Here is a 25,672-nt window from a genome sequence, read left to right as displayed (position 1 = left end):
TAGTGTCCAGGTGTATATAGGTGACTGATATTAGTGTCCAGGTGTCTATATGTGACTGATATTAGTGTCCAGGTGTCTATATGTGACTGATATTAGTGTCCAGGTGTCTATATGTGACTGATATTAATGTCCAGGTGTCTATATGTGACTGATATTAGTGTCCAGGTGTCTATAGGTGACTGATATTAGTGTCCAGGTGCCTATATGTGACTGATATTAGTGTCCAGGTGTCTATAGGTGACTGATACTAGTGTCCAGGTGTCTATAGGTGACTGATATTAGTGTCCAGGTGTCTATATGTGACTGATATTAGTGTCCAGGTGTCTATATGTGACTGATATTAGTGTCCAGGTGTCTATAGGTGACTGATACTAGTGTCCAGGTGTCTATAGGTGACTGATACTAGTGTCCAGGTGTCTATATGTGACTGATACTAGTGTCCAGGTGTCTATATGTGACTGATACTAGTGTCCAGGTGTCTACATGTGACTGATACTAGTGTCCAGGTGTCTATATGTGACTGATATTAGTGTCCAGGTGTCTATATGTGACTGATATTAGTGTCCAGGTGTCTATATGTGACTGATATTAGTGTCCAGGTGTATATAGGTGACTGATATTAGTGTCCAGGTGTCTATATGTGACTGATATTAGTGTCCAGGTGTCTATATGTGACTGATATTAGTGTCCAGGTGTCTATATGTGACTGATATTAATGTCCAGGTGTCTATATGTGACTGATACTAGTGTCCAGGTGTCTACATGTGACTGATACTAGTGTCCAGGTGTCTATATGTGACTGATATTAGTGTCCAGGTGTCTATATGTGACTGATACTAGCTAAGTGTATTGTCCTAGTGCATAAGCCTGCCTCAGCCTACCCCAATCCCCCCTCCCCCCTCCAACACAGAATTCGATCCATTAACCTTCCTAAGGTAAGCGTGACCACCTAATCTCCCCCATCCTGCCCACATCACGTATGCGACCCCCTTCCCCCTTACCCACAATACCCTCCCCCTACCCTTTACCCCTCCCCCCCCCCACACATACATCACCCTTAGTTCATGCCCTTCCAGCAGACTTGTCATACTGCATAACTGTCATCTCCCTATCCTGGAGAGGTTCTTCTACTCCTAGACTTATGATAATTTGATCAAAGAGGCTGTTGTTCTCTGCCCCCCTACCAATAATCACCGTTCGTGGTGCCAATTGAGAGGCGGGACCAAAGAGCCGAAGCTCAACCCCCCCGCCAGTACAAATCCGTGTATCCTCATAATCCATCGTTGTTATAGATTCAGCTACTCTGAACAAGTTCCAAGTAGCACGGGCTATGGCGAGCCCGTAGTGAACTTACCCGGCACAGGAGCGGGGCAAGTAGCACGGGGCTATGGTGAGCCCGTAGTGGACTTACCCGGCACAGGAGCGGGGCAAGTAGCACGGGGCTATGGCGAGCCCGTAGTGAACTTACCTGGCACAGGAGCGGGGCAAGTAGCACGGGCTATGGCGAGCCCGTAGTGAACTTACCCGGCACAGGAGCGGGGCAAGTAGCACGGGGCTATGGCGAGCCCGTATTGGACTTACCTGGCACAGGAGCGGGGCAAGTAGCACGGGGCTATGGCGAGCCCGTATTGGACTTACCCGGCACAGGAGCGGGGCAAGTAGCACGGGGCTATGGCGAGCCCGTATTGGACTTACCCGGCACAGGAGCGGGGCAAGTAGCACGGGGCTATGGCGAGCCCGTATTGGACTTACCCGGCACAGGAGCGGGGCAAGTAGCACGGGGCTATGGCGAGCCCGTAGTGGACTTACCCGGCACAGGAGCGGGGCAAGTAGCACGGGGCTATGGTGAGCCCGTAGTGGACTTACCCGGCACAGGAGCGGGGCAAGTAGCACGGGGCTATGGCGAGCCCGTATTGGACTTACCCGGCACAGGAGCGGGGCAAGTAGCACGGGGCTATGGCGAGCCCGTATTGGACTTACCCGGCACAGGAGCGGGGCAAGTAGCACGGGGCTATGGCGAGCCCGTATTGGACTTAACCTGGCACAGGAGCGGGGCAAGTAGCACGGGGCTATGGCGAGCCCGTATTGGACTTACCCGGCACAGGAGCGGGGCAAGTAGCACGGGGCTATGGCGAGCCCGTATTGGACTTACCTGGCACAGGAGCGGGGCAAGTAGCACGGGGCTATGGCGAGCCCGTATTGGACTTACCCGGCACAGGAGCGGGGCAAGTAGCACGGGGCTATGGCGAGCCCGTATTGGACTTACCCGGCACAGGAGCGGGGCAAGTAGCACGGGGCTATGGCGAGCCCGTATTGGACTTACCCGGCACAGGAGCGGTGCAATCAATAATTGCTCCATTAAATGCTGGTTGATATCTCAAGAAGAAAACCTGATTACAAACCCGTGTGTGCCCAAACAGTCTTACGGGCTATTCATGCCCGTGCCACTTCTTGGGGTGGCTTAAATTTTTATCAATCATCAAACAGTCGTGGTAGACGGGGATCTACGCACCACAAACAATCTACTCCCGTCAAATAGTTTACGCCAGCCGCACAACTCACTATAGATTGAGTACCTGGGTATATAGGTACCTGGGAGTTAGACAGCTGCTACGGGCTGCTTCCTGGGGGTGTGTAACAAAAAGGAGGCCTGGTCGAGGACCGGGCCGCAGGGACGCTCAGCCCCGAAATCATCTCAAGATAACCTCAACATAGACCTAAGTATGTTGATACAAAAGTACAAACAGAACTCGTCAGACCATAAACCTAGAGGCCAGGTATAGAGACCGGGCCGTGGGAGGGTCAGTAATCCCCGGAACTAACCTAACCTAACCACAAGAAAACAGGCCTACACCTTACCCCAACCCTCCACCCTCCCCCAACCCTCCAACACTTACCCATTTCCTCTCGCCACACGACTCCTCCTCCTCTCCAGTATTTACCTGAAACAAGAAACGTGAATTTTAGAGTCCAGAATCAAAATATACTGTCAATTACACGACCAGAGGGTATTACATATATTAATATATCAATTACAACTGAATGTCTGTATGTTAATCTGTGTCCGAGGTTGTAGCGTCATTCATACTTTTGCAGGGTGACTGATGAGTGTGTGGGGACTGTCATAGGCTGGTCAGGGTCGGTTAGACACACAAGGTAAAATAGCAGCTGATAAGAGATAAAACACTTAAGAGATAATACCAGGTTTAACAACCCCGGTAACTTGTAATGAGGTCAATATATACTAAAAGTATGCCCCCCCCCCCTGTATGCTCTATACAACCTCTTGGGTCTAACTTGGTGTATTTCCTATAAGAGACATCAGATTACTGGTACTCCGGATAATTTAACTTCCCCCACACACAACAGCCTTCACGTAAACAACTCAATTTTATAAGAACGAAGGCAACTGCAGAAGGCCTATTGGCCCCATACGAGGCAGCTCCTATCTATAACCACCCAATCCCACTCAATATACATGTCCAACCCGCGCTTGAAACAATCGAGGGACCCCACCTCCACCACGTTACGCGGTAATTGGTTCCACAAATCAACAACCCTGTTACTGAACCAGTATTTACCCAAGCAGTAGCATCAGTATCACAGATAACAACTGATTGTGTTAGGGGGGGGGGAAGGGGATTAGGCTTGAGCTTTCAATTGTACTAAATGGACATTTTTCCAACAAAATATTAAATAAATTGTGTATTTAATTTAACAAATTCAGACGCAAATAAAATTAACCCTTCGTGTGCTTTAAAGCAACTTTTACTAGACAAAGCAAACGGTGGATGTTCACACACACACACACACACACACACACACACACACACACACACACACATTTGTCAACAACACAGTGGTTGACAAATGGAATGCATTACGAAGTGATGTGGTGGAGGCTGACTCTATACACAGTTTCAAGTGTAGATATGATAGAGCCCAATAGGCTCAGGAATCTGTACACCTGTTGATTGACGGTTGAGAGGCGGGACCAAAGAGCCAGAGCTCAACCCCCGCAAACACAACTAGGTTATCTTGAAGTTATCTTGAGATGATTTCGGGGCTTTAGTGTCCCCGCGGCCCGGTCCTCGACCAGGCCTCCACCCCCAGGAAGCCAGCTGACTAACTCCCAGGTACCTATTTACTGCTAGGTAACAGGGGCATTCAGGGTGAAAGAAACTTTTGCCCATTTGTTTCTGCCTCGTGCGGGAATCGAACCCGCGCCACAGAATTACGAATCCTGCGCGCTATCCACCAGGCTACGAGGCCCCCCCTAGGCCCCCTAGGCCTAGGTGAGTACAACTAGGTGAGTACACACACACACACACACACACACACACACACACACACACACACACACTCGTCCTCATAAGTGGTGAAGATCGTGCCAATCAAAGAACACCCCCCTCCCCTCCCCCCACACACCATAAAAAACAGAACTCTAAGACAAAGACAACATCAAATCTGACCTGCCCAAACACTTCAGCCATGACTCTGCTTCTCCAGCTCCGGCCACTCACTCAAAAGGGAACATTAAGAAAGTTTGGAATCTTACAAAAAAAATAAAAAAGGCCACAAAAGGCCTCACAGCAACACCCGGGTGGACAAAAGGAGATAATTTATACCTGAACACAAACCTGTTTCTCAGCATCCTTAGCAGTCAGCATCTTCCAAAGCAGAACACCAGATGCAGCATCCGAACTAAGACAGTCAAGATGGCCGCTTTAAACACGATACCTGGATGCTCTCTCCATCCAGTGGGGTCTACAACCTGTATTCGACAATGATGATAGCGAATACGTCGTTTTCTCAGGTCTTAGCCCCTACTCGACCTCAGGTGAGTATATGCAATAAATCCCCAAGGGCCGTGACGAGGATTCGAACCTGCGTCCGAGAGCATCCCAGACACTGCCTTAATCATATGACATATGATAAGACTCCTCATTAGGGGAAGATGCTACCTTAAGCATCCTCTTGCCTTGAGTCCTTAATGACAGGTGTCTACCCTCCTTTGTCTCTCGCTCCATCCTCCACATCAATCACCTGTCTGAGCACTTCCTGTCAATTAACCCATTCAACAATATATTTTGTTAATGTAATTTAGTTCGTTTTTAATTGACTTCACATCTACAAGACGAGCATTCTGCCCTTAACCTTATAGTGTAATTCAAATGAAGTTGTATAATAATAAATATTTTGTATCTGTATTTACTAAAGAGGAACTTAACAATATGCCTTCAGCCGAACAAGTCTATGTGGGTGGGGACGAGGACAGGTTGACGAGTTTAGCAGTTACCAGGGAGAACATAAGAACATAAGAACATAAGAATAAAGGTAACTGCAGAAGGCCTATTGGCCCATACGAGGCAGCTCCTATCTATAGCCACCCAATCCCACTCATAAACATAAGAACATAAGAACATAAGAACAAAGGTAACTACAGAAGGCCTATTGGCCCATACGAGGCAGCTCCTATTCTATAACCACCCAATCCCACTCATATACTTGTCCAACCCGTGCTTGAAACAATCGAGGGACCCCACCTCCACAATGTTACGCGGCAATTGGTTCCACAAATCAACAACCCTGTTACCGAACCAGTATTTACCCAAGTCTTTCCTAAATCTAAACTTATCCAATTTATATCCATTGTTTCGTGTTCTGTCCTGTGTTGATACTTTTAATACCCTATTAATATCCCCCCGGTTATGTCCATTCATCCACTTGTAAACCTCTATCATGTCACCCCTAACTCTTCGCCTTTCCAGTGAATGCAACTTAAGCTTTGTTAATCTTTCTTCATATGAAAGATTTCTAATTTGGGGAATTAACTTAGTCATCCTACGCTGGACACGTTCAAGTGAATTTATATCCATTCTATAATATGGCGACCAAAACTGAACTGCATAATCTAAATGGGGCCTAACTAGAGCAAGATATAGCTTGAGAACCACACCAGGTGTCTTGTTACTAACGCTGCGATTAATAAATCCAAGTGTCCGATTTGCCTTATTACGAACATTTATGCATTGATCCTTTTGTTTTAAATTCTTACTAATCATAACTCCCAGATCCCTTTCGCAATCCGACTTCGCAATCACAACACCATCTAGCTCGTATCTTGTAACTCTATCATCATTACCTAACCTCAGAACTTTACATTTATCAGCATTAAACTGCATCTGCCAATCCTTTGACCATTTCAAAACCCTATCTAGATCAACTTGAAGTGATAGTGAGTCCTCCTCCGAATTAATTTCCCTACCGATTTTCGTATCATCGGCAAATTTGCAAATGTTGCTACTCAAACCTGAATCTAAATCATTTATATATATTATAAACAACAGAGGTCCCAGGACAGAGCCTTGAGGCACTCCACTTACAACATTTTCCCACTCTGACTTGATTCCATTTATACTAACTCTCTGTTTCCTTTGGTATAGCCATGCCCTAATCCAGCTTAATATAGCACCCCCAATACCATGAGACTCTATTTTTTTAATCAGTCTTTCATGTGGCACTGTATCAAAAGCTTTGCTAAAGTCAAGGTATACAACATCGCAATCCTTACCACTATCAACTGCCTCAACAATGCTAGAATAAAAAGATAACAAATTTGTTAAACATGAACGGCCATTTATAAAACCATGTTGCGACTCAATTATTAATTTATGTTTTTCAAGATGAAGACGAATTTTATTTGCTATTATAGATTCGAGTAACTTTCCCACAATCGACGTTAGGCTAATTGGTCGATAGTTAGACGCAAGTGATCTATCTCCTTTCTTAAAAACTGGTATCACATTAGCAACTTTCCAAAACTCTGGCACTCTGCCTGACTCTATTGATTTATTAAATATGGTTGACAGTGGGTCACAAAGCTCCTCTTTGCATTCTTTAAGCACCCTGGCAAACACTTCATCCGGCCCTGGGGATTTGTTTGGTTTGAGTTTTACTATTTGTTTAAGAACATCCTCCCTGGTAACTGCTAAACTCGTCAACCTGTCCTCGTCCCCACCCACATAGACTTGTTCGGCTGGAGGCATATTGTTAAGTTCCTCTTTAGTAAATACAGATACAAAATATTTATTAAAAATACTACTCATCTCTTCATCACTATCTGTTATTTGACCTGTCTCAGTTTTTAATGGACCTATCCTTTCCCTAGTCTTAGTACGATATAACTGAAAAAACCCTTTAGGATTTGTCTTTGCTTGCCCTGCTATGCGAACTTCATAGGGAGGATGTTCTTAAACAAATAGTAAAACTCAAACCAAACAAATCCCCAGGGCCGGATGAAGTGTTTGCTAGGGTGCTTAAAGAATGCAAAGAGGAGCTTTGTGACCCACTGTCAACCATATTTAATAAATCAATAGAGTCAGGCAGAGTGCCAGAGTTTTGGAAAGTTGCTAATGTGATACCAGTTTTTAAGAAAGGAGATAGATCACTTGCGTCTAACTATCGACCAATTAGCCTAACGTCTATTGTGGGAAAGTTACTCGAATCTATAATAGCAAATAAAATTCGTCTTCATCTTGAAAAACATAAATTAATAATTGAGTCGCAACATGGTTTTATAAATGGCCGTTCATGTTTAACAAATTTGTTATCTTTTTATTCTAGCATTGTTGAGGCAGTTGATAGTGGTAAGGATTGCGATGTTGTATACCTTGACTTTAGCAAAGCTTTTGATACAGTGCCACATGAAAGACTGATTAAAAAAATAGAGTCTCATGGTATTGGGGGTGCTATATTAAGCTGGATTAGGGCATGGCTATACCAAAGGAAACAGAGAGTTAGTATAAATGGAATCAAGTCAGAGTGGGAAAATGTTGTAAGTGGAGTGCCTCAAGGCTCTGTCCTGGGACCTCTGTTGTTTATAATATATATAAATGATTTAGATTCAGGTTTGAGTAGCAACATTTGCAAATTTGCCGATGATACGAAAATCGGTAGGGAAATTAATTCGGAGGAGGACTCACTATCACTTCAAGTTGATCTAGATAGGGTTTTGAAATGGTCAAAGGATTGGCAGATGCAGTTTAATGCTGATAAATGTAAAGTTCTGAGGTTAGGTAATGATGATAGAGTTACAAGATACGAGCTAGATGGTGTTGTGATTGCGAAGTCGGATTGCGAAAGGGATCTGGGAGTTATGATTAGTAAGAATTTAAAACAAAAGGATCAATGCATAAATGTTCGTAATAAGGCAAATCGGACACTTGGATTTATTAATCGCAGCGTTAGTAACAAGACACCTGGTGTGGTTCTCAAGCTATATCTTGCTCTAGTTAGGCCCCATTTAGATTATGCAGTTCAGTTTTGGTCGCCATATTATAGAATGGATATAAATTCACTTGAACGTGTCCAGCGTAGGATGACTAAGTTAATTCCCCAAATTAGAAATCTTTCATATGAAGAAAGATTAACAAAGCTTAAGTTGCATTCACTGGAAAGGCGAAGAGTTAGGGGAGACATGATAGAGGTTTACAAGTGGATGAATGGACATAACCGGGGGGATATTAATAGGGTATTAAAAGTATCAACACAGGACAGAACACGAAACAATGGATATAAATTGGATAAGTTTAGATTTAGGAAAGACTTGGGTAAATACTGGTTCAGTAACAGGGTTGTTGATTTGTGGAACCAATTGCCGCGTAACATTGTGGAGGTGGGGTCCCTCGATTGTTTCAAGCACGGGTTGGACAAGTATATGAGTGGGATTGGGTGGTTATAGAATAGGAGCTGCCTCATATGGGCCAAATAGGCCTTCTGCAGTAACCTTTGTTCTTATGTTCTTATGTTCTTATGTAGGTTGTGGGGTTAAAGGGGTTGTAGGTTGTAAAGTGCAGTTGTAGAATACAGAGCCTTGAAATAGAGTTGCAGTGAAGGAACCCCTCACATTTAAATTAGTTGTGAGTATATGTGACTACAACTGTCCTCCTCTGTGATAGCCAGCAAGGTTGTGAGCTGGAGGCCCACTCTCCAGGGTTGTGGAGCAGGACCTCGAACTCGCGTCGAAGTTGTGAAACGTTGTTGTTTGTTATGAGAAAGATGCTGAGTGACTCCCAGCTGAGGAAGAGGCTGCAATCCTAGCACGAACCTCTGCATCATCTCGGCAGAAGCTGTTGATCAAGTTGCACTTTGCAACGCACTCAAGGGATAGCATGATCAACAATAACAAATCGTCTTATCGTCTTGCAATGATGCAAGGTCCGCCGCTTTAACGACGGTCAGAATGGGAGATGCTTAACCCCTACTCCAGCATCTCTCTCTCTCTCTCTCTCTCTCTCTCTCTCTCTCTCTCTCTCCCTTACTGGTGATAAAAACTGGGCTATGATACGGGGTAATCCCTAGATAAGAACATAAGAACAAAGGCAACTGTAAGAAGGCCTATTGGCCCATACGAGGCAGCTCCTATCTATAACCACCCAATCCCAGTCATATATATGTCCAACCCGCGCTTGAAACAATCGAGGGACGTCAAAACTTACGACACCTTACTACACTGGAAGATAGAAGATTAAGGGGAGACATGATCACTACCTACAAAATCCTCAGGGAGTATTGACAGGTAGACAAGGATAAACTATTCAGTACTGGTGGTATGCAAACAAGGGGACACAGGTGGAGACTGAGTACCCAAATAAGCCACAGGGACGTTAGAAGGAACTTTTTCAGTGTCAGAGTAGTTAACAGATGGAATGCATTAGGCAGTGATGTGGTGGAGGCTGACTCCATACACAGTTTCAAATGTAGATATGATAGAGCCCAGTAGGCTCAGGAACCTGTACACCAGTTGATTGACGGTTGAGAGGCGGGACCAAAGAGCCAGAGCTCAACCCCCGCAAGCACAAATGTACGCGTTCAAATTATTTGAGAGAATGAAATACCTTCTTAAAGGATGAATAAGGTTAGGCTATTTCTACCCTCGTAGAGAATAAAGTAGATGAGAGGAGTAGAGTAGATAGAGGATGAGAGATGGATGAGGATAGGTAGTGGTTCCAGGGTACACCGCCCCCTGCGGCCCGGTCACAGACCAAGTCAACGTCCTGACCAACCAGCTGGGATGATCCCTGGGATTAATACCCTTGCGGCTCGGTTCTCTGAACAGGTCCATGCCTACCAGTTCCCACGGCCAGTACACTGACCTCTTCCTGACCCCCACCATGGCTCCATCCTTATCCTGACCTCACATACCTGACCTTTCCTTCCCCTGGTTGATACCTGGTTGATGGGGTTCTGGGAGTTCTTCTACTCCCCAAGCCCGGCCCGAGGCCAGGCTTGACTTGTGAGAGTTTGGTCCACCAGGCTGTTGCTTGGAGCGGCCCGCAGGCCCACATATACCTGGTTGATGGGGTTCTGGGAGTTCTTCTACTCCCCAAGCCCGGCCCGAGGCCAGGCTTGACTTGTGAGAGTTTGGTCCACCAGGCTGTTGCTTGGAGCGATGTGGAGTGCCCCTAATGTGACCCCTAACCAACCGCTTCTGGTGTGAGTGACCTGACTTAGCGGGGGCTTTGAACCGCTTCCCGAGTGACCGAAGCTTCAGTCACCTCTCAGGAGGAGGAGGAGGAGGAGGTGAAGAGATGAGCCCAGCATCAGGTTGGTGGAGTCAGCCCGGCGGCTGACCACATTCCTCACAGCGGTCAACAACAGCTTGCCTGCTCACTCTGCCCCCACCACCACCACACCTACCACACCTGTACCACCACCACCACCACACCTGTACCACCACCACCACACCTACCACACCTGTACCACCACCACCACCACACCTGTACCACCATTATAATCGTAACGGTTATAATATTTTGCACTTTATAAATCATTCCAGGCCCCTGGGTACATGCCCGCTTTATATATTCATATTTCAGAGTCGTGAAGAATTTGATGGAATATCAGGCATTTGCCAGGGAGCCGGTCGGCCGAGCGGACAGCACGCTGGACTTGTGATCCTGTGGTTCTGGGTTCGATCCCAGGCGCTGGCGAGAAACAATGGGCAGAGTTTCTTTCACCCTATGCCCCTGTTACCTAGCAGTAAAATAGGTACCTGGGTGTTAGTCAGCTGCCACGGGCTGCTTCCTGGGGGTGTAGGATGCCTGGTCGAGGACCGGGCCGCGGGGACACTAAAGCCCCGAAATCATCTCAAGATAACCTCAAGATAGATTGGTAGTTAAGTGTTGGTAGTTCACTCTTGTAGTTAACAACCCATACCGGCATTTTGACTCGTTGGATAAGCTGGACCTTTTCTTCATTTAAAAGCAAACTATTTCATGTGGTCTACTAGAAGACTTGGTTTACCTAAGCCAGGAGGTAAAGCAAGTTTTCCTGCGTGCCTGGGGGTATTCTTCACAGATATTTCTCATACATCCAGGATATCTGAGAGATAAGCCAATACTTTATCTTCCTCGTGGAAAATATATAAGGAAGGGTAGGAGGGACCCTTGACTACTGAGGCCCCTCGTTTAGTCATCTTGGGTCTTCATTACTACCCATTAACTGCAACAATTAAAAGCTGAAGCACTTGCTGACCTGTAGAATGTGTCGAGAACATTACTTAATGCATGAGAATGCTTAAAATCCTCCAAACTGCATTCCCCGGCATGGAGACGAAACATATTGTACACCAGGAAAATGCTCGAGGGAGTAGTGGGTGGTTCAGCCAATGACCTCGGTGAAGAGGAAGGATTTCAGTCGATTAAGGCAGCGTCTGGGATGCTCTCGGACGCAGGTTCGAATCCTCGTCACGGCCCTTGTGGATTTGTTCAAAGGATTTCTCAGGTTTCAGGTCCCCCCCACGGGGAGCTGAGTCAGGTGTGGGAACGGGCCGCTAGGAAGGTATAAGCTGTCCTCACCACACGTAAGAAAGGGTCAAGCACCTCAACTCCGCCAACAAGACCTCCTCCAGCACCGCTCCTGTGCCAGGTAAGTCGACTACGGGCTCACCATACCCCGTGCTACTTTGGAACTTTGGTTCAGAGTAGCTGAATCTAAAACAGCAACAAGACCTCCTCCTCCTCATTCATCCTAGCAGCGAAGGGGAAATATTACATACACTCTACAGCTAAAATAGTATACAGAAATGGTTTTATCGTGTGGATGTGCATAGAAAAACTGGGTAAGGCGTAGAGAAAACAAAAGAACTAACTTTCGGGGTTGTCATTACTCCGGGTATCGAACTCTAGTTCGCTACACGAGTGATTCAGCGTGTTGGTCTGTTATTACACACGAAAGAGCAGAGGTTTTACTGGTTCTATAACAGGGTTGTTGATTTGTGGAACCAATTACCGCGTAACGTGGTGGAGGTGGGGTCCCTCGATTGTTTCAAGCGCGGGTTGGACATGTATATGAGTGGGATTGGGTGGTTATAGATAGGAGCTGCCTCGTATGGGCCAATAGGCCTTCTACAGTTACCTTTGTTCTTATGTTTGAACCAGTACTAGTGTCCTCTCTATGTAGCATGTCGGCTAGACTCTAGAACACTCACCGCACTGGTTCGACTCCCTCTCAATCACGGCTCCTACATATTTACCCCCTAAACGATTAACGATAAATAAATCCACAAGGACCGTGATGAGGGTTCGAACCTACGTCTGAAAGTATTAACGATAAGCTCAATGATTTGAAATAACCTTCAGCTAAGCTGGAATCCATTTGCAGGCGATGAGTCACAATAACGTGGCTAAAGTATGTTGACCAGACCATACACTAGAAGGTGAAGGGACGACGACGTTTCGGTCCGTCCTGGACCATTCTCAAGTCGACTGTCCATTTGCAATCTGCGAAGTCCCCCCCAGACGCACGCACTCACTCACAACTTCCTCATGGACCCCCATGAGGAAAATGAGTCTTACTCATTGTGGTAAGACTTAAACAACGTCTAAAACAACGCTATCAGCCTTTTCTAAGACCATTTCCAGCGAACTACGCTTCGCCGAAGTCCCCATTTAACAGAAAACGGAGCATTTAAGACAGTCACCCCGGGCAAGAGACCATCGATCTCAGAGTTCGACTGGTCAACATTCCATCCGAAGAATGGAATCCGAAGAATGCTTGACCGTGTACATTCACGGCTCCCACATTACCAGGAGTCTTCGAAGTCCTGCGCTTGTGTAATGAGGATTAATACCTCCTGTGGGTCGGGCCGCAAGATTAATACCTCCTGTGGGTCGGGCCGCAAGATTAATACCTCCTGTGGGTCGGGCCGCAAGATTAATACCTCCTGTGGGTCGGGCCGCAAGATTAATACCTCCTGTGGGTCGGGCCGCAAGATTAATACCTCCTGTGGGTCGGGCCGCAAGATTAATACCTCCTGTGGGTCGGGCCGCAAGATTAATACCTCCTGTGGGTCGGGCCGCAAGATTAATACCTCCTGTGGGTCGGGCCGCAAGATTAATACCTCCTGTGGGTCGGGCCGCAAGATTAATACCTCTCGTGGGTCGGGCCGCAAGATTAATACCTCCTGTGGGTCGGGCCGCAAGATTAATACCTCTCGTGGGTCGGGCCGCAAGATTAATACCTCCTGTGGGTCGGGCCGCAAGATTAATACCTCCTGTGGGTCGGGCCGCAAGATTAATACCTCCTGTGGGTCGGGCCGCAAGATTAATACCTCCTGTGGGTCGGGCCGCAAGATTAATACCTCTGGTGGGTCGGGCCGCAAGATTAATACCTCCAGTGGGTCGGGCCGCAAGATTAATACCTCCAGTGGGTCGGGCCGCAAGATTAATACCTCCTGTGGGTCGGGCCGCAAGATTAATACCTCCTGTGGGTCGAGCCGCAGGCTAAATCAGTGTTTCCGGCTGTGTACAGGTGCTGAACACGTTGGGTAGTAATAGCGCCAGTTTCCCAAGTGAATTACCACTTAGGCTGGAGGGTAGAGCGACGGTCTTGCTTCATGCTGCAGGTCGGTGTTCAATCCCCGACGGTCTCAAGTTTTCTTAAAGCAGATCAAGCCTCACCATGCGAAGTAGAGTTACGTCGGACCATATGTAACTGAAAACCCACACCCCAGAAGCATATTCAGTTGTATATATGCCTGGGGACCATTCAGGCTTGTTCGCATATATATATATATATATATATATATATATATATATATATATATATATACAATAAGCTTGGCTGATAACGAGAGCAGGTGTGTGGGGTCCACAGGTGTGGAGTAGCGGCGATGCCAACCCCACAGGTGGTGGCAGGGGTGTGATACAAACCTCTATCCATTGCCAACAATCCACCAACGTGCGTTCATCCACCATTAGTACCTACCAGGCCTGGTCAGAGACCGGGCCGCGGGGGGACATTGATCCCCGGAATCACCGCAAGCTAACTACATTATTGGAAAGACCTTCAGAGTCGTAGTAGTAGTTACTACTACTAGTTAGTTAACTAGTTAACGTGGTATGCATTTTGGTGGTAGCGGATTCCATACACAGTTTCAAATACATTGTGGTTACCTTGTGCTCGTTCCGAGGATCAACGTCTCAGCGGCCCGGTCTCCGACCAGGCCTTCTGACTGGTCAACCAGAGTATTGGACGCGGCTGCTCGCAGCCTGGCCTATGAGTCACAGCCTGGTTGATCAGGTATCATTTAGAGATGTTTATCAAGTTTATCAAGATATCATAGAGTCCAATAGCCTCACGGATCTGTACATCCGTTGAGAGGTGGAACCAAGGAGCTGAAGCTCAACCCCAGCAAGCACAATTAGACGAGCACACTAGCAAGGATAATATACTTCACCCTTCTGCACCATGAGTGCCTAGTGTATGCCCACACCCCTCACAAGACCAGCACGTCACCCTTCAAAGCCAATGACTTACATAACCCTTATACGATTGCTCTACACAGCACCGCTCCTGTGCCGGGTAAGTCCACTACGGGCTCACCATAGTCCGTGCTACTTGCCTCGCTCCTGTGCCAGGTAAGTCCACTACGGGCTCACCATAGCCCGTACTACTTACCCCGCTCCTGTGCCAGGTAAGTCCACTACGGGCTCACCATAGCCCGTGCTGCTTGACCCGCTCCTGTGCCGGGTAAGTCCACTACGGGCTCACCATAGCCCGTGCTACTTGCCCCGCTCCTGTGCCAGGTAAGTCCACTACGGGCTCACCATAGCCCGTGCTGCTTGGAACTTGTTCCGAGTAGCTGAATCTATAACAACAACATTCCATAACCTTTCAGGACACGGTATAACCTCATACATCACCGAGCGAGGCAGGGGTCGGGACATTAGAGGCATCACTCACGCTCTGATAACATGTACCACGCTGTACCGTGCCCTACCGTGCTGTACCGTGCCCTACCGTGCTGTACCGTGCCCTACCGTGCCATCACCGCCTCTCCGAAGAACACAAGGCCATCACTCACCCGCCATGATTTACAGCCACAGGTGAGGAAAAAGTTTAAGAAATATCGAATATACTATAAGGGGCGTCGTAGCCTGGTGGATAGCGCGCAGGACTCGTAATTCTGTGGCGCGGGTTCGATTCCCGCACGAGGCAGAAACAAATGGGCAAAGTTTCTTTCACCCTGAATGCCCCTGTTACCTAGCAGTAAATAGGTACCTGGGTGTTAGTCAGCTGTCACGGGCTGCTTCCTGGGGGGTGGAGGCCTGGTCGAGGACCGGGCCGCGGGGACACTAAAGCCCCGAAATCATCTCAAGATAACCTCAAGATAACTTCCCCCCCCCCTTCCACGAGTCGGGATAGCTGTCCGCCTGGCTGTCACAATGTGTGGTTGGTGGCTATGCTAAGCTTGCTCTCTTCTGCCTGGTGGCTGGTGTATGCTGTGAGGCTTACAGGTGTATTTCAACCTTCTCGCAAATTTAATAAGTCAATATTGACTTATTAAATATGTGCATAGGTGACATACTTAACATAATAGATACCCTTAAAAAGATTCATAGAAAACACCGACCTTACCTAACCTACTTAGTATGTTAAGAAAAGCATCTTATTGCTTCGTAATTACAATTATTACCTAACTTATAATAGGTATAGGTTAAGTAATAATTGTAATTACGAAGCAATAAGATGCTTATCTTAAGATACTAACAAGGTTAGGTAAGGTCGGTGTTTTCTATGAATCTTTTTAAGGGTATCTATTATGTTTAGTATATCACCTATGCACGTAGTTAATAAGTCAATATTGACTTTACGAATTTGCGAGAACGGGTTGATTTCAACATACGCCGATGTGTATCCTTTGAGTTGATTCCGAAAATCAATGTCTCCCGCAAACCTTTCCTGAACCGGCCTTCTAGAAGACTGGTTAATCCGGCTGTTTAATTACTGTTTAATCCGGCTGTTTACTGTTTAATCCGGCTGTTTAACTCGGTTAACGTAGGAATTACAGAGCACTAGTGTCTTGACATCTCCAGCTAGTAAGGTTCTTGATATTTTCCTTACAGCTGCAACAAATATATTTGAAGGTGTTTTTTAAAAGTAAGATTTACCGAAATGATTACTCCAAGATTTTTTTGTTTGTTTTTATTTCGTGTGGTTTCACTGTGTTATGTATGGGAGTTTTTTATGTCTTTGGTTTGATCACAGCGCTGGGGGTGAAAAATATCTCGTTCATTTCCATACTGGTTGTTTCTAAGTGCTACGGTCGCATCTTGATTGAAGATGTGCTGTTGTAATTACCTAAGTGTAGTTACAGGATGAGAGCTATGCTCGTGGTGTCCCGTCTTCCCAGCACTCTTTGTCATATAACGCTTTGTAATTACCTAAGTGTAATTACCTAAGTGTAGTTACAGGATGAGAGCTACGCTCGTGGTGTCCTGTCTACCTTGAGGTTACCTTGACGTGCTTCCGGGGCTTAGTGTCCCCGCGGCCCGGTCGTCGACCAGGCCTCCTGGTTGCTGGACTGATCAACCAGGCTGTTAGACGCGGCTGCTCGCAGCCTGACGTATGAGTCACAGCCTGCTTGATCAGGTATCCTTTGGAGGTGCTTATCCAGTTCTCTCTTGAACACTGTGAGGGGTTTGCCAGTTATGTCCCTTATGTGTAGTGGAAGCGTGTTGAACAGTCTCGGGCCTCTGATGTTGATAGAGTTCTCTCTCAGAGTACCTGTTGCACCTCTGCTTTTCAACGGGGGTATTCTGCACATCCTGCCATGTCTTCTGGTCTCATGTGGTGTTATTTCTGTGTGCAGGTTTGGGACCAGCCCCTCAATTATTTTCCACGTGTAAATTATTATGTATCTCTCCCGCCTGCGCTCAAGGGAGTACAGATTTAGGCTCTTTAGTCGGTCCCAGTAATTTAGATGTTTTACTGAGTGGATTCTAGCAGTAAAGGATCTCTGCACGCTCTCTAGGTCAGCAATTTCTCCAGCTTTGAAAGGGGCTGTCATTGTGCAGCAGTACTCCACTCTAGATAGCACAAGCGTTTTGAAAAGTATCATCATCGGTATAGCATCTCTAGTGTGAAAAGTTCTTGTTATCCAACCTGTCATTTTTCTTGCAGTTGTGACGGCTACTTTATTGTGGTCTTTAAAGGTAAGGTCTTCCGACATGAGTACACCCAGATCCTTTACATTGCCTTTTCGTTCTATGTTATGATTTGCCTGAGTTTTGTACGTGGTTTCTGTTTTTATATTTTCAATTTTTCCGTAGCGCATGAGCTGGAACTTATCCTCGTTAAACACCATATTATTTTCTGTAGCCCATAGAAAGACCTGATCTACATCTGATTGAAGGTTTGCCGTGTCCTCTATATTGCCAACTCTCATGAAAATCCTAGTGTCATCTGCAAAGGATGATACAGTGCTATAGGTTGTGTTCTGGTGTATGTCCGATATGAGGATGAGAAAAAGTACTGGAGCAAGCACAGTACCCTGGGTCTGGGTCAACCCACAGTCTACCCAGCACTCTTTGTCATATAACGCTTTGAAACTACTGACGGTCTTGGCCTCCACCACCACCTTCTCACTTAACTTGTTCCAACCGTCTACCACTCTTATTCATTCGTGTGTGTGAGTTTTCATTCGCGCATGACAATGTCTGCCTATCCCTCCCATCTCCCCCACCCCCCCACATCCCCTCCCCCCCCTTAGCACACCGGTCGTTCTCACCACATATGTTGTCTATCCACTTGTTCCTCCCACCTGATTGATGGCGATTAAACAGCTTTGCAGCGCGCCGCTCCAAACCCACAAGCTGTTGGATCAAGCTCTCTCACAAGTCAATGGAGCCGGGCTTTGGGGCGGGCGTAGAAGAACTCTTAGAACCTCATTCAGGTACACTCCAGATGTCTTATACTCAACAGCTTCACTCTCTCAAATCTCTTATCTTATGACTTTTTTCCCCACATATCTTTTGCACTAGAGTAGATAAGGGTTCACAATGGACCCGAAGCACCTTCTCTATTTTCTGATTTATGGCGCGTGTGTGTGTGTGTGTGTGTGTGTGTGTGTGTGTGTGTGTGTGTGTGTGTGTGTGTGTGTGTGTGTGTGTGTGTGTATTCACCTAGTTGTGCTTGGGGGGGTTGAGCTATGCTCTTTCGACCCGCCTATCGACTGTCAATCAACTGATTCTACTACTGCTACTTTTTTTCCACACACACACACACACCAGGAAGCAGCTCGTGACAGCTGACTAACTCCCAGGTACCTACTTACTGCTAGGTAACAGGGGGGCATAGGGTGAAAGAAACTCTGCCCATCGTTTCTCGCCGGCGCCCGGTATCGAACCCGAGACCACAGGATCGCATGTACAGCGTGCTGTCCGCTCGGCCACCGGCTCCCCCCATGTGTGTGTGTGCGTTCTATGTGCAAATGCTTTCACACTTTTAAAGCAATGTATCAAAGTGACGTACACCTTTCACACTGTAACACACTTTACCAGACAGGAAAAAAAAGTTACGGAAAACAAAGTGACGGTCCGCCATCCTCCGTGTCGCCCGGGGACGCAGTAACAACCTAACCTAACCTTCTTGATGTTTGTCTAAATCACCCATTCAAGCCCCCCCCCCCCATCGTCCCACCCCACACCTCCCAGAGACGCCTGAGGTGTCCACACCTGCTGCTGTTAATCCTCGCCCCACACCCGCAGGGGCAGAGCTGCCTCACACACTCACTTCTCTGGGTCAGTCTTATCGTCTGTATCTGCTACCACCTGCTGCTGCTTGCTTGCTTGCTTGTACCTCTCGGCACACCCCTTTCAGGGATGTGCAGGCATACCCCCCCCCCAGACACGTACACACGTATCACACTCACGGCTCTGTAAACACACACACATGGTGTGTGTGTGTGTGTGTGTGTGTGTGTGTGTGTGTGTGTGTGTGTGTGTGTGTGTGTGTGTGTGTGTGTGTGTGTGTGTGTGTGTGTGTGTTTACTAGTTGTGTTTTTGCGGGGGTTGAGCTTTGCTCTTTCGGCCCGCCTCTCAACTGTCAATCAACTGTTTACTACTTTTTTTTCCCCCCCACACGTCACACACACACCCCAGGAAGCAGCCCGTGACAGCTGACTAACTCCCAGGTACCTATTTACTGCTAGGTAACAGGGGCATTCAGGGTGAAAGAAACTTTGCCCATTTGTTTCTGCCTCGTGCGGGAATCGAACCCGCGCCACAGAATTACGAATCCTGCGCGCTATCCACCAGGCTACGAGGCCCTGTGTGTGTGTGTGTGTGTGTGTGTGTGTGTGTGTGTGTGTGTGTGTGTGTGTGTGTAGGTGAGTACATACACACAGTACACATCCTGGGCCCAGGGGCCAGAGGGACAAGGACAATATAAGGACAACGAACAAAGATTCTCCTAAAGAACTGTATATATACAACGTATGTGAGACTAGTTCTACAAATATGCAGCCCCAGGCGTGGAAATGCCACCTAAAAAAACACCAAAGCTAACAAATGTTCCTGTGCCGGGTAAGTCCTCAACGCGCTCACCATAGCCCGTGCTACTTGGAACTTCTTCCGAGTAGCTGAATTTATAACATAAGGAAAGATTTAGTGGAGGCCGGTCGGAGATCGACCCCAAACACTCCATAATACACGGATTGTGGTGTAATAAGACTCACAGAAGCAGTAGAGGCAGTAGAGGCAGATGCCATTCACGAGTTCAAAGGCTGATGTGATAGGAATCAAGAATCACTAACAACAGTAGAAACCAGTATAGACATTTATGTAAGTCTCCCACATAAATCTGATGGTTTGGGGGAGGTCCATCCGTTTTCTGTGACAAGTTTCCTGATTTCCCTTAAGATGGTCTAAATTCTTTAATGTTTACAACGAAAAGGCCTTAAAGTTGGAGCTGTACCCAGTACACACAGAGATCACACTAACGTGATGCATCAAATGAACAAATCCTGTCGTAGCTCAGTCGTTTAAGCCAGTGTCTGGGATGCTCCTGGACGTAGGTTCGAATCCTCGTCACGGCCTATGTGGATTTGTTCAGCTGTACACAGTATTGATAGATGTAGTGAGGTATAGAGGAGCCACAGGCACAATCAGAGAACACTGCATGAACATCAGAGGGCCTACGATTCCCCAGTAACCTCACAACGGCCTGTTGGACCAAGTTATCCAGCTACTCGGAACAAGTTCCAAGTAGCACGGGCTATTGAAATTGAAATTGAAATCAGTTTATTGAGGTAAAATACACACAAGGGGATGAGGTAGCTCAAGCTATTCTCACCCCGTTCAGTACAACGTGTTAATATATACATAGACACACATCACAAACAATAAACATATTACCAAACATTCTGAGAGGTAAACATACACATTTCCTCCTTCACAAGTAGTATGGTATCAGACGTACACACAAACACTTTTATGACCTGCACGGGCTATGGTGAGCCCGTAACTTACCACTCACTCACTCTCTCTCCTGCCGAGTTGATTGATTGAGTGATTGATGAAGATTAAGCCACCCCAAGAGGTGGCACGGGCATGAATAGCCCGTATCCTGCCTAGTTGTTTTATCCTATCCTATAGGCCTACAACGCAGTTATACATATCACTAGCTGTCAGGTGTTACGGAGGGGATTTCCGGGGGGGGGGGGTTTAAGTCAGGTGTGTGTTGTGAGGTGGACGCCCCTGACCCGCCACACTCCCCCCCCTCTCCCCCCACACTTACCACACCCGCCACACCTACCCTGGCATGTGTGTGAAGCAGCCGACACCCAACCCAAGAGATCAAATACGGCCGAGGAATGTGGCTGAGAAAAGCAACCCAGACAGTCACATATATACTTCAACATGTGCCTGCAGGAGGGAGGCTGATGGTGGGCAGGGGGGGGGAGCCAGTGGAGGGCAGGGGGGGGAGCCAGTGGAGGGCAGGGGGGGGGGGGAGCCAGTGGAGGGCAGGGGGGAGGGGGAGCAATTGTGGAGAGCAAGAGAGCAACGCAGCTCACACACCTGGGCCACGTGTCCACACCCGACACTGAGTCATCATCCTCCCACACCAGACCTCCCCCCCCCAACACCCCCCATAACACCCCCAACACCCCCCAATAACACCAGCCACTCCCAACCATGCTGTTCAACATCACAAAAGACCTCAGTGCCCCAATTGTTCACATATTCCTCCAACGTGGCACAAGATCAGCATTTGCAGGAGTGTGGGATGTGTGAGGAGCAGGGACAGGGAGGGGGGGGAGGGAGGGATGGTGGGACGTGACTCACCTATCCATGGGATAGGAGGCTGTGATTCCTTAAACCTACCTCCACCCCCTTGTGTCTATGTATGTATTAACACGATGAACTGAACGGGGTGAGAATAGCTTGAGCTACCTCATCCCTTTGTGTGTATTTTACCTCAATAAACTTATTTCAATTTCACTCTAAAGTTCCAGCCTATGCTCTTTATCTACCCATAGAGCCCTAGTCTCTAATGCCCTGCATTAGAGCGAGTAACTAGAGGATATAATAATAACTAGAGGGAGCCGGTTGGCCGAGCGGACAGCACGCTGGACTTGTGATCCTGTGGTCCTGGATTCGATCCCAGGCGCCGGCGAGAAACAATGGGCAGAGTTTCTTTCACCCTATGCCCCTGTTACCTAGCAGTAAAATAGGTACCTGGGTGTTAGTCAGCTGTCACGGGCTGCTTCCTGGGGGTGGAGGCCTGGTCGAGGACCGGGCCGCAGGGACACTAAAAAGCCCCGAAATCATCTTAAGATAACCTCAAGATATATAAACACAGACTCAGACTGTACTGATACAATCAAAAACATACATTAAAGAGATTACCTTAGATTTAGACTAAAGAAATGGCCGAAGACCTGAAAGCTGCTATATTAAAAGCTATGACAACTTTTGTAATAGCAAATATTACTTATATGGTCAGCACAGTGACCGGAGCAGACAATGTGTTCCTTACGGGATCACCATAGCCCGTGCTACTGGAACTTACTGTTCTGAGTAGCTGAATCTAAAACAAAAACAATAGACAATGTGATGTAGTCCTTGCGGCTATAGGCCTACACCTGGCAATGTTATTTGAGTCATTACCAGAACAGTCAGCCTGTAAACTCTGTGACAGGCTGTTCAAACATTCACTTAATTTACGTTACTGAATGTGAAACTGTAAAAAAAAAAAAAATTTTTAGACCTCCTGGCCTGTCGTGCAATTAACTATGTTACTATTTCATTAAATCTTGTATATTGGAATATACTATCCTGACCATTTACAGTAAACATTAATGAATAAAGAAAGAGGAGAGAGAGAGAGAGAGAGAGAGAGAGAGAGAGAGAGAGAGAGAGAGAGAGAGAGAGAGAGAGAGAGAGAGAGAGAGAGGGAGAGAGAGGGAGAGAGAGAGAGAGAGAGAGAGAGAGAGAGTGAGAGAGTGAGAGAGAGAGAGAGTGAGAGAGAGAGAGAGAGAGAGAGAGAGAGAGAGAGAGAGAGAGAGAGAGAGAGAGTGAGAGAGTGAGAGAGTGAGAGAGTGAGAGAGTGAGAGAGTGAGAGAGTGAGAGTGAGAGAGAGAGAGAGAGAGAGAGAGAGAGAGAGACAGAGAAAGAGAGAGAGAGAGAGAGAGAGAGAGAGAGAGAGTGAGAGAGAGAGAGAGAGAGAGAGAGAGAGAGAGAGAGAGAGAGAGAGAGAGAGAGAGAGAGAGAGAGAGAGAGAGAGAGAGAGAGAGAGGAAAGAGAAGAAACATTTTTTAATTTTTTAAATATAATTTTGTTAGTTGCATTTATTACAATTCCATTATTGTCCTGTGTGGCAGTGAATGCGAACAGCAGTCCAGCAACCAAGGAGGCCTGCTCAGAGACCGGGCCGCGGGGAAGTTGATCCCCGGCACCAACACCTGATAAACCGCAAGGTAAGGTAATCACTGCCCTGAATAGCAGTGAATTCAAGCATAATCGCCACTGCAATAATCCCCAAAATTAATTAACCCAATTAGGCAAAAATTATATATTAATTTCCTCAATAAAGCAGTTAATAATAAAAGCGGAAGTACACACAGACATCACAATAGGGTGATGGATCAAATGAATCATCTCGGATGTAGGTTCGAACCCACATCACGGCCCCTTGTGGATTTGTTCAAGAGCGGAAGCGTTTGGGCGCGGCGAGCCTTAACGCCCGCACGATAGGCCTAGTGAAGCTGATAATGTGACCGTAGGCATGACAGGTAGGCCTAGGTATAGGCAGTCACGTATGCGATAATTGTGTTTTGTATATATTCAGATTAAATAAATACATATAGTGGGGTATAGTGATGAATTAGTAATATATAGTGGGGTATAGTGATGAATTAGTAATATATAGTGGGGTATAGTGATGAATGAGCAATATAATATGAACGAATAATCCGGTACAGTCTGGTGGATTGTTCAACCCGTTCTCGCACTTGCTTAGTCAATATTGGCTTATTTAATAAGTGCATATGTGACATACTAATTGATTGTGAATATTTTAGTTTACCTTGAAAAGCTTCATAGAAAACACCGACCTTACTTAACCTTCTTAGTGTGTTAAGATAAGCATCTTATTGCTTCTTATTTACAATTATTACTTAACCTATCAACGGTATAGGTTAAGTAATAATTGTAATTAAGAAGCAATAAGATGCTTATCTTAACACACTAACAAGGTTAGGTAAGGTCGGTGTTTTCTATGAAGCTTTTCAAGGTAAACTAAAATATTCACAATCAATTAGTATGTCACAAATGCTCTTATTAAATAAGCCAATATTGACTATAAACAAGTGCGAGAACGGGTTGCATTGTTATTTGCTGATTGACACTTGACACAATCAATTGTTTAACTTGACACAATCCTCACCGAGCTTACCACCAGTTGGCAGCGTGGCGCCGTACACACACGTACATACACGTATACGTACATACACGTACACCTCCCTCACACAGAAACACCAAAACACACACACAAGGGCTCTGTGTGAGAGGCTCTCAAGTCGTAAACAAACGAGCCAAACAACAAACAGGGGGCATTCTAAAAAAAAAGTGCCGGACCAACCGGGCTGTGGTGGGTATGTGGGCCTGCGGGCCGTTCCAAGCAACAACCTGGTGGACCAAACTCTCACAAGTCAAGCCTGGCCTCGGGCCGGGCTTGGGGAGTAGAAGAACTCCAGAACCCCATCAACCAGGTATCAACCAAGTATATGAGGAAATTCGTTCAAGGTTCATACGCTCCAGTTTGTGTGTACCCATATTCCTATATTGACATTGAACCACCACTGAGAAAATACAGCCAGCACTTGACTGGTAAACTGAACAGGAGACCACCTCCACAAAGTTAAGGCAGGGAGGAGGAGGAGGAGGTGGAAGGAACGAGCAAGAAACAGCTGAAGGTGACTCCATACATGCCTTCGGAATTTCAAGAATAATACACCCTAATTACACCGGTCAGCAAAAAAGTTCAAGAGGCGAACCCAGGAGCTGAAGCTCGAAGCTCGCAAACCAGCCTGTTGTTATGAACAAAGGGCAAATACGCGTTAATCCCGCAGCCCGCCCTCCAAAGACCCAAAGACCATTCCATGCACCCGCCAAACCCCCTTGTTTATGAATGAAAAACGGTTTATACACGACTCACAACTAATGGCATTCGAACACTTCCGGAACAAGTGCTTCACTGACGAATTTTGTTCGAACCAAAGGATGTCGGGGAGGGGGGGAACGGCCGCTGCTTTAACGAGCCTGGCTTGAGGACAGGTTGCGCAAACACAGCCACGTCTCCATCGGAATGTGCTTTAAACTGTGAAGACACTGTGTGTCGCCAAGCCTTACGCAAACATTACCTTTGGCCTTCTCCCGCTAGGAGACGAGAGAAAAAAATAAAACCCCTCCGCGCATCAAAGCGAGGCGGCATCCAGCAGTAGAGACGGTGACAATGGCGGACTTGAGCCGCTTCCTGTTAATAGATAAACTTCCCCAGATGTAGCCCCCGTGAAAGATGATCTCCGCCCCGACGCACAATGCGATGCTCAACTGCCAATGGTCGCGCAGGAAACATCTTTTTACACACCCACCAAAAACCTACCAGCGCCAGAGGTGGTGATTCTCTCCGGACTGGGACGTCGACGGCCCTCTCCGGACAACGGTGGGGGGAAAGATGCCCGGAACAGGTACATAGGAGAGAGAGAGAGAGAGAGAGAGAGAGAGAGAGAGAGAGAGAGAGAGAGAGAGAGAGAGAGAGAGAGAGAGAGAGAGAGAGAGAGAGAGAGAGAGAGCGAGAGAGAGCGAGAGAGAGCGAGAGAGAG

At 46.9% G+C, this 25,672-nt stretch overlaps 1 protein-coding gene across 7 annotated transcripts in view; it reads right to left on the bottom strand.

The window, feature by feature from the left end:
- Positions 1–25,672, bottom strand: part of LOC123771068 (FERM domain-containing protein 4B) — a 224,006-nt gene that overhangs the window by 57,070 nt on the left and 141,264 nt on the right. The window contains exon 1 of one of the 7 annotated variants that reach the window (XM_069309586.1): positions 2,898–2,916. The exons of the other annotated variants lie outside the window; for them this stretch is intronic. The gene's annotated coding sequence lies outside the window, so the exon portion shown is untranslated. Of the gene's footprint in view, positions 1–2,897; positions 2,917–25,672 lie in introns of those variants that run through there. 7 annotated transcript variants of the gene reach the window in all.

Source organism: Procambarus clarkii, chromosome 65, assembly GCF_040958095.1.
Source record: "Procambarus clarkii isolate CNS0578487 chromosome 65, FALCON_Pclarkii_2.0, whole genome shotgun sequence".
Lineage (NCBI taxonomy): Eukaryota > Metazoa > Arthropoda > Malacostraca > Decapoda > Cambaridae > Procambarus > Procambarus clarkii.
This window is presented reverse-complemented; position numbering and strand designations above follow the sequence as displayed.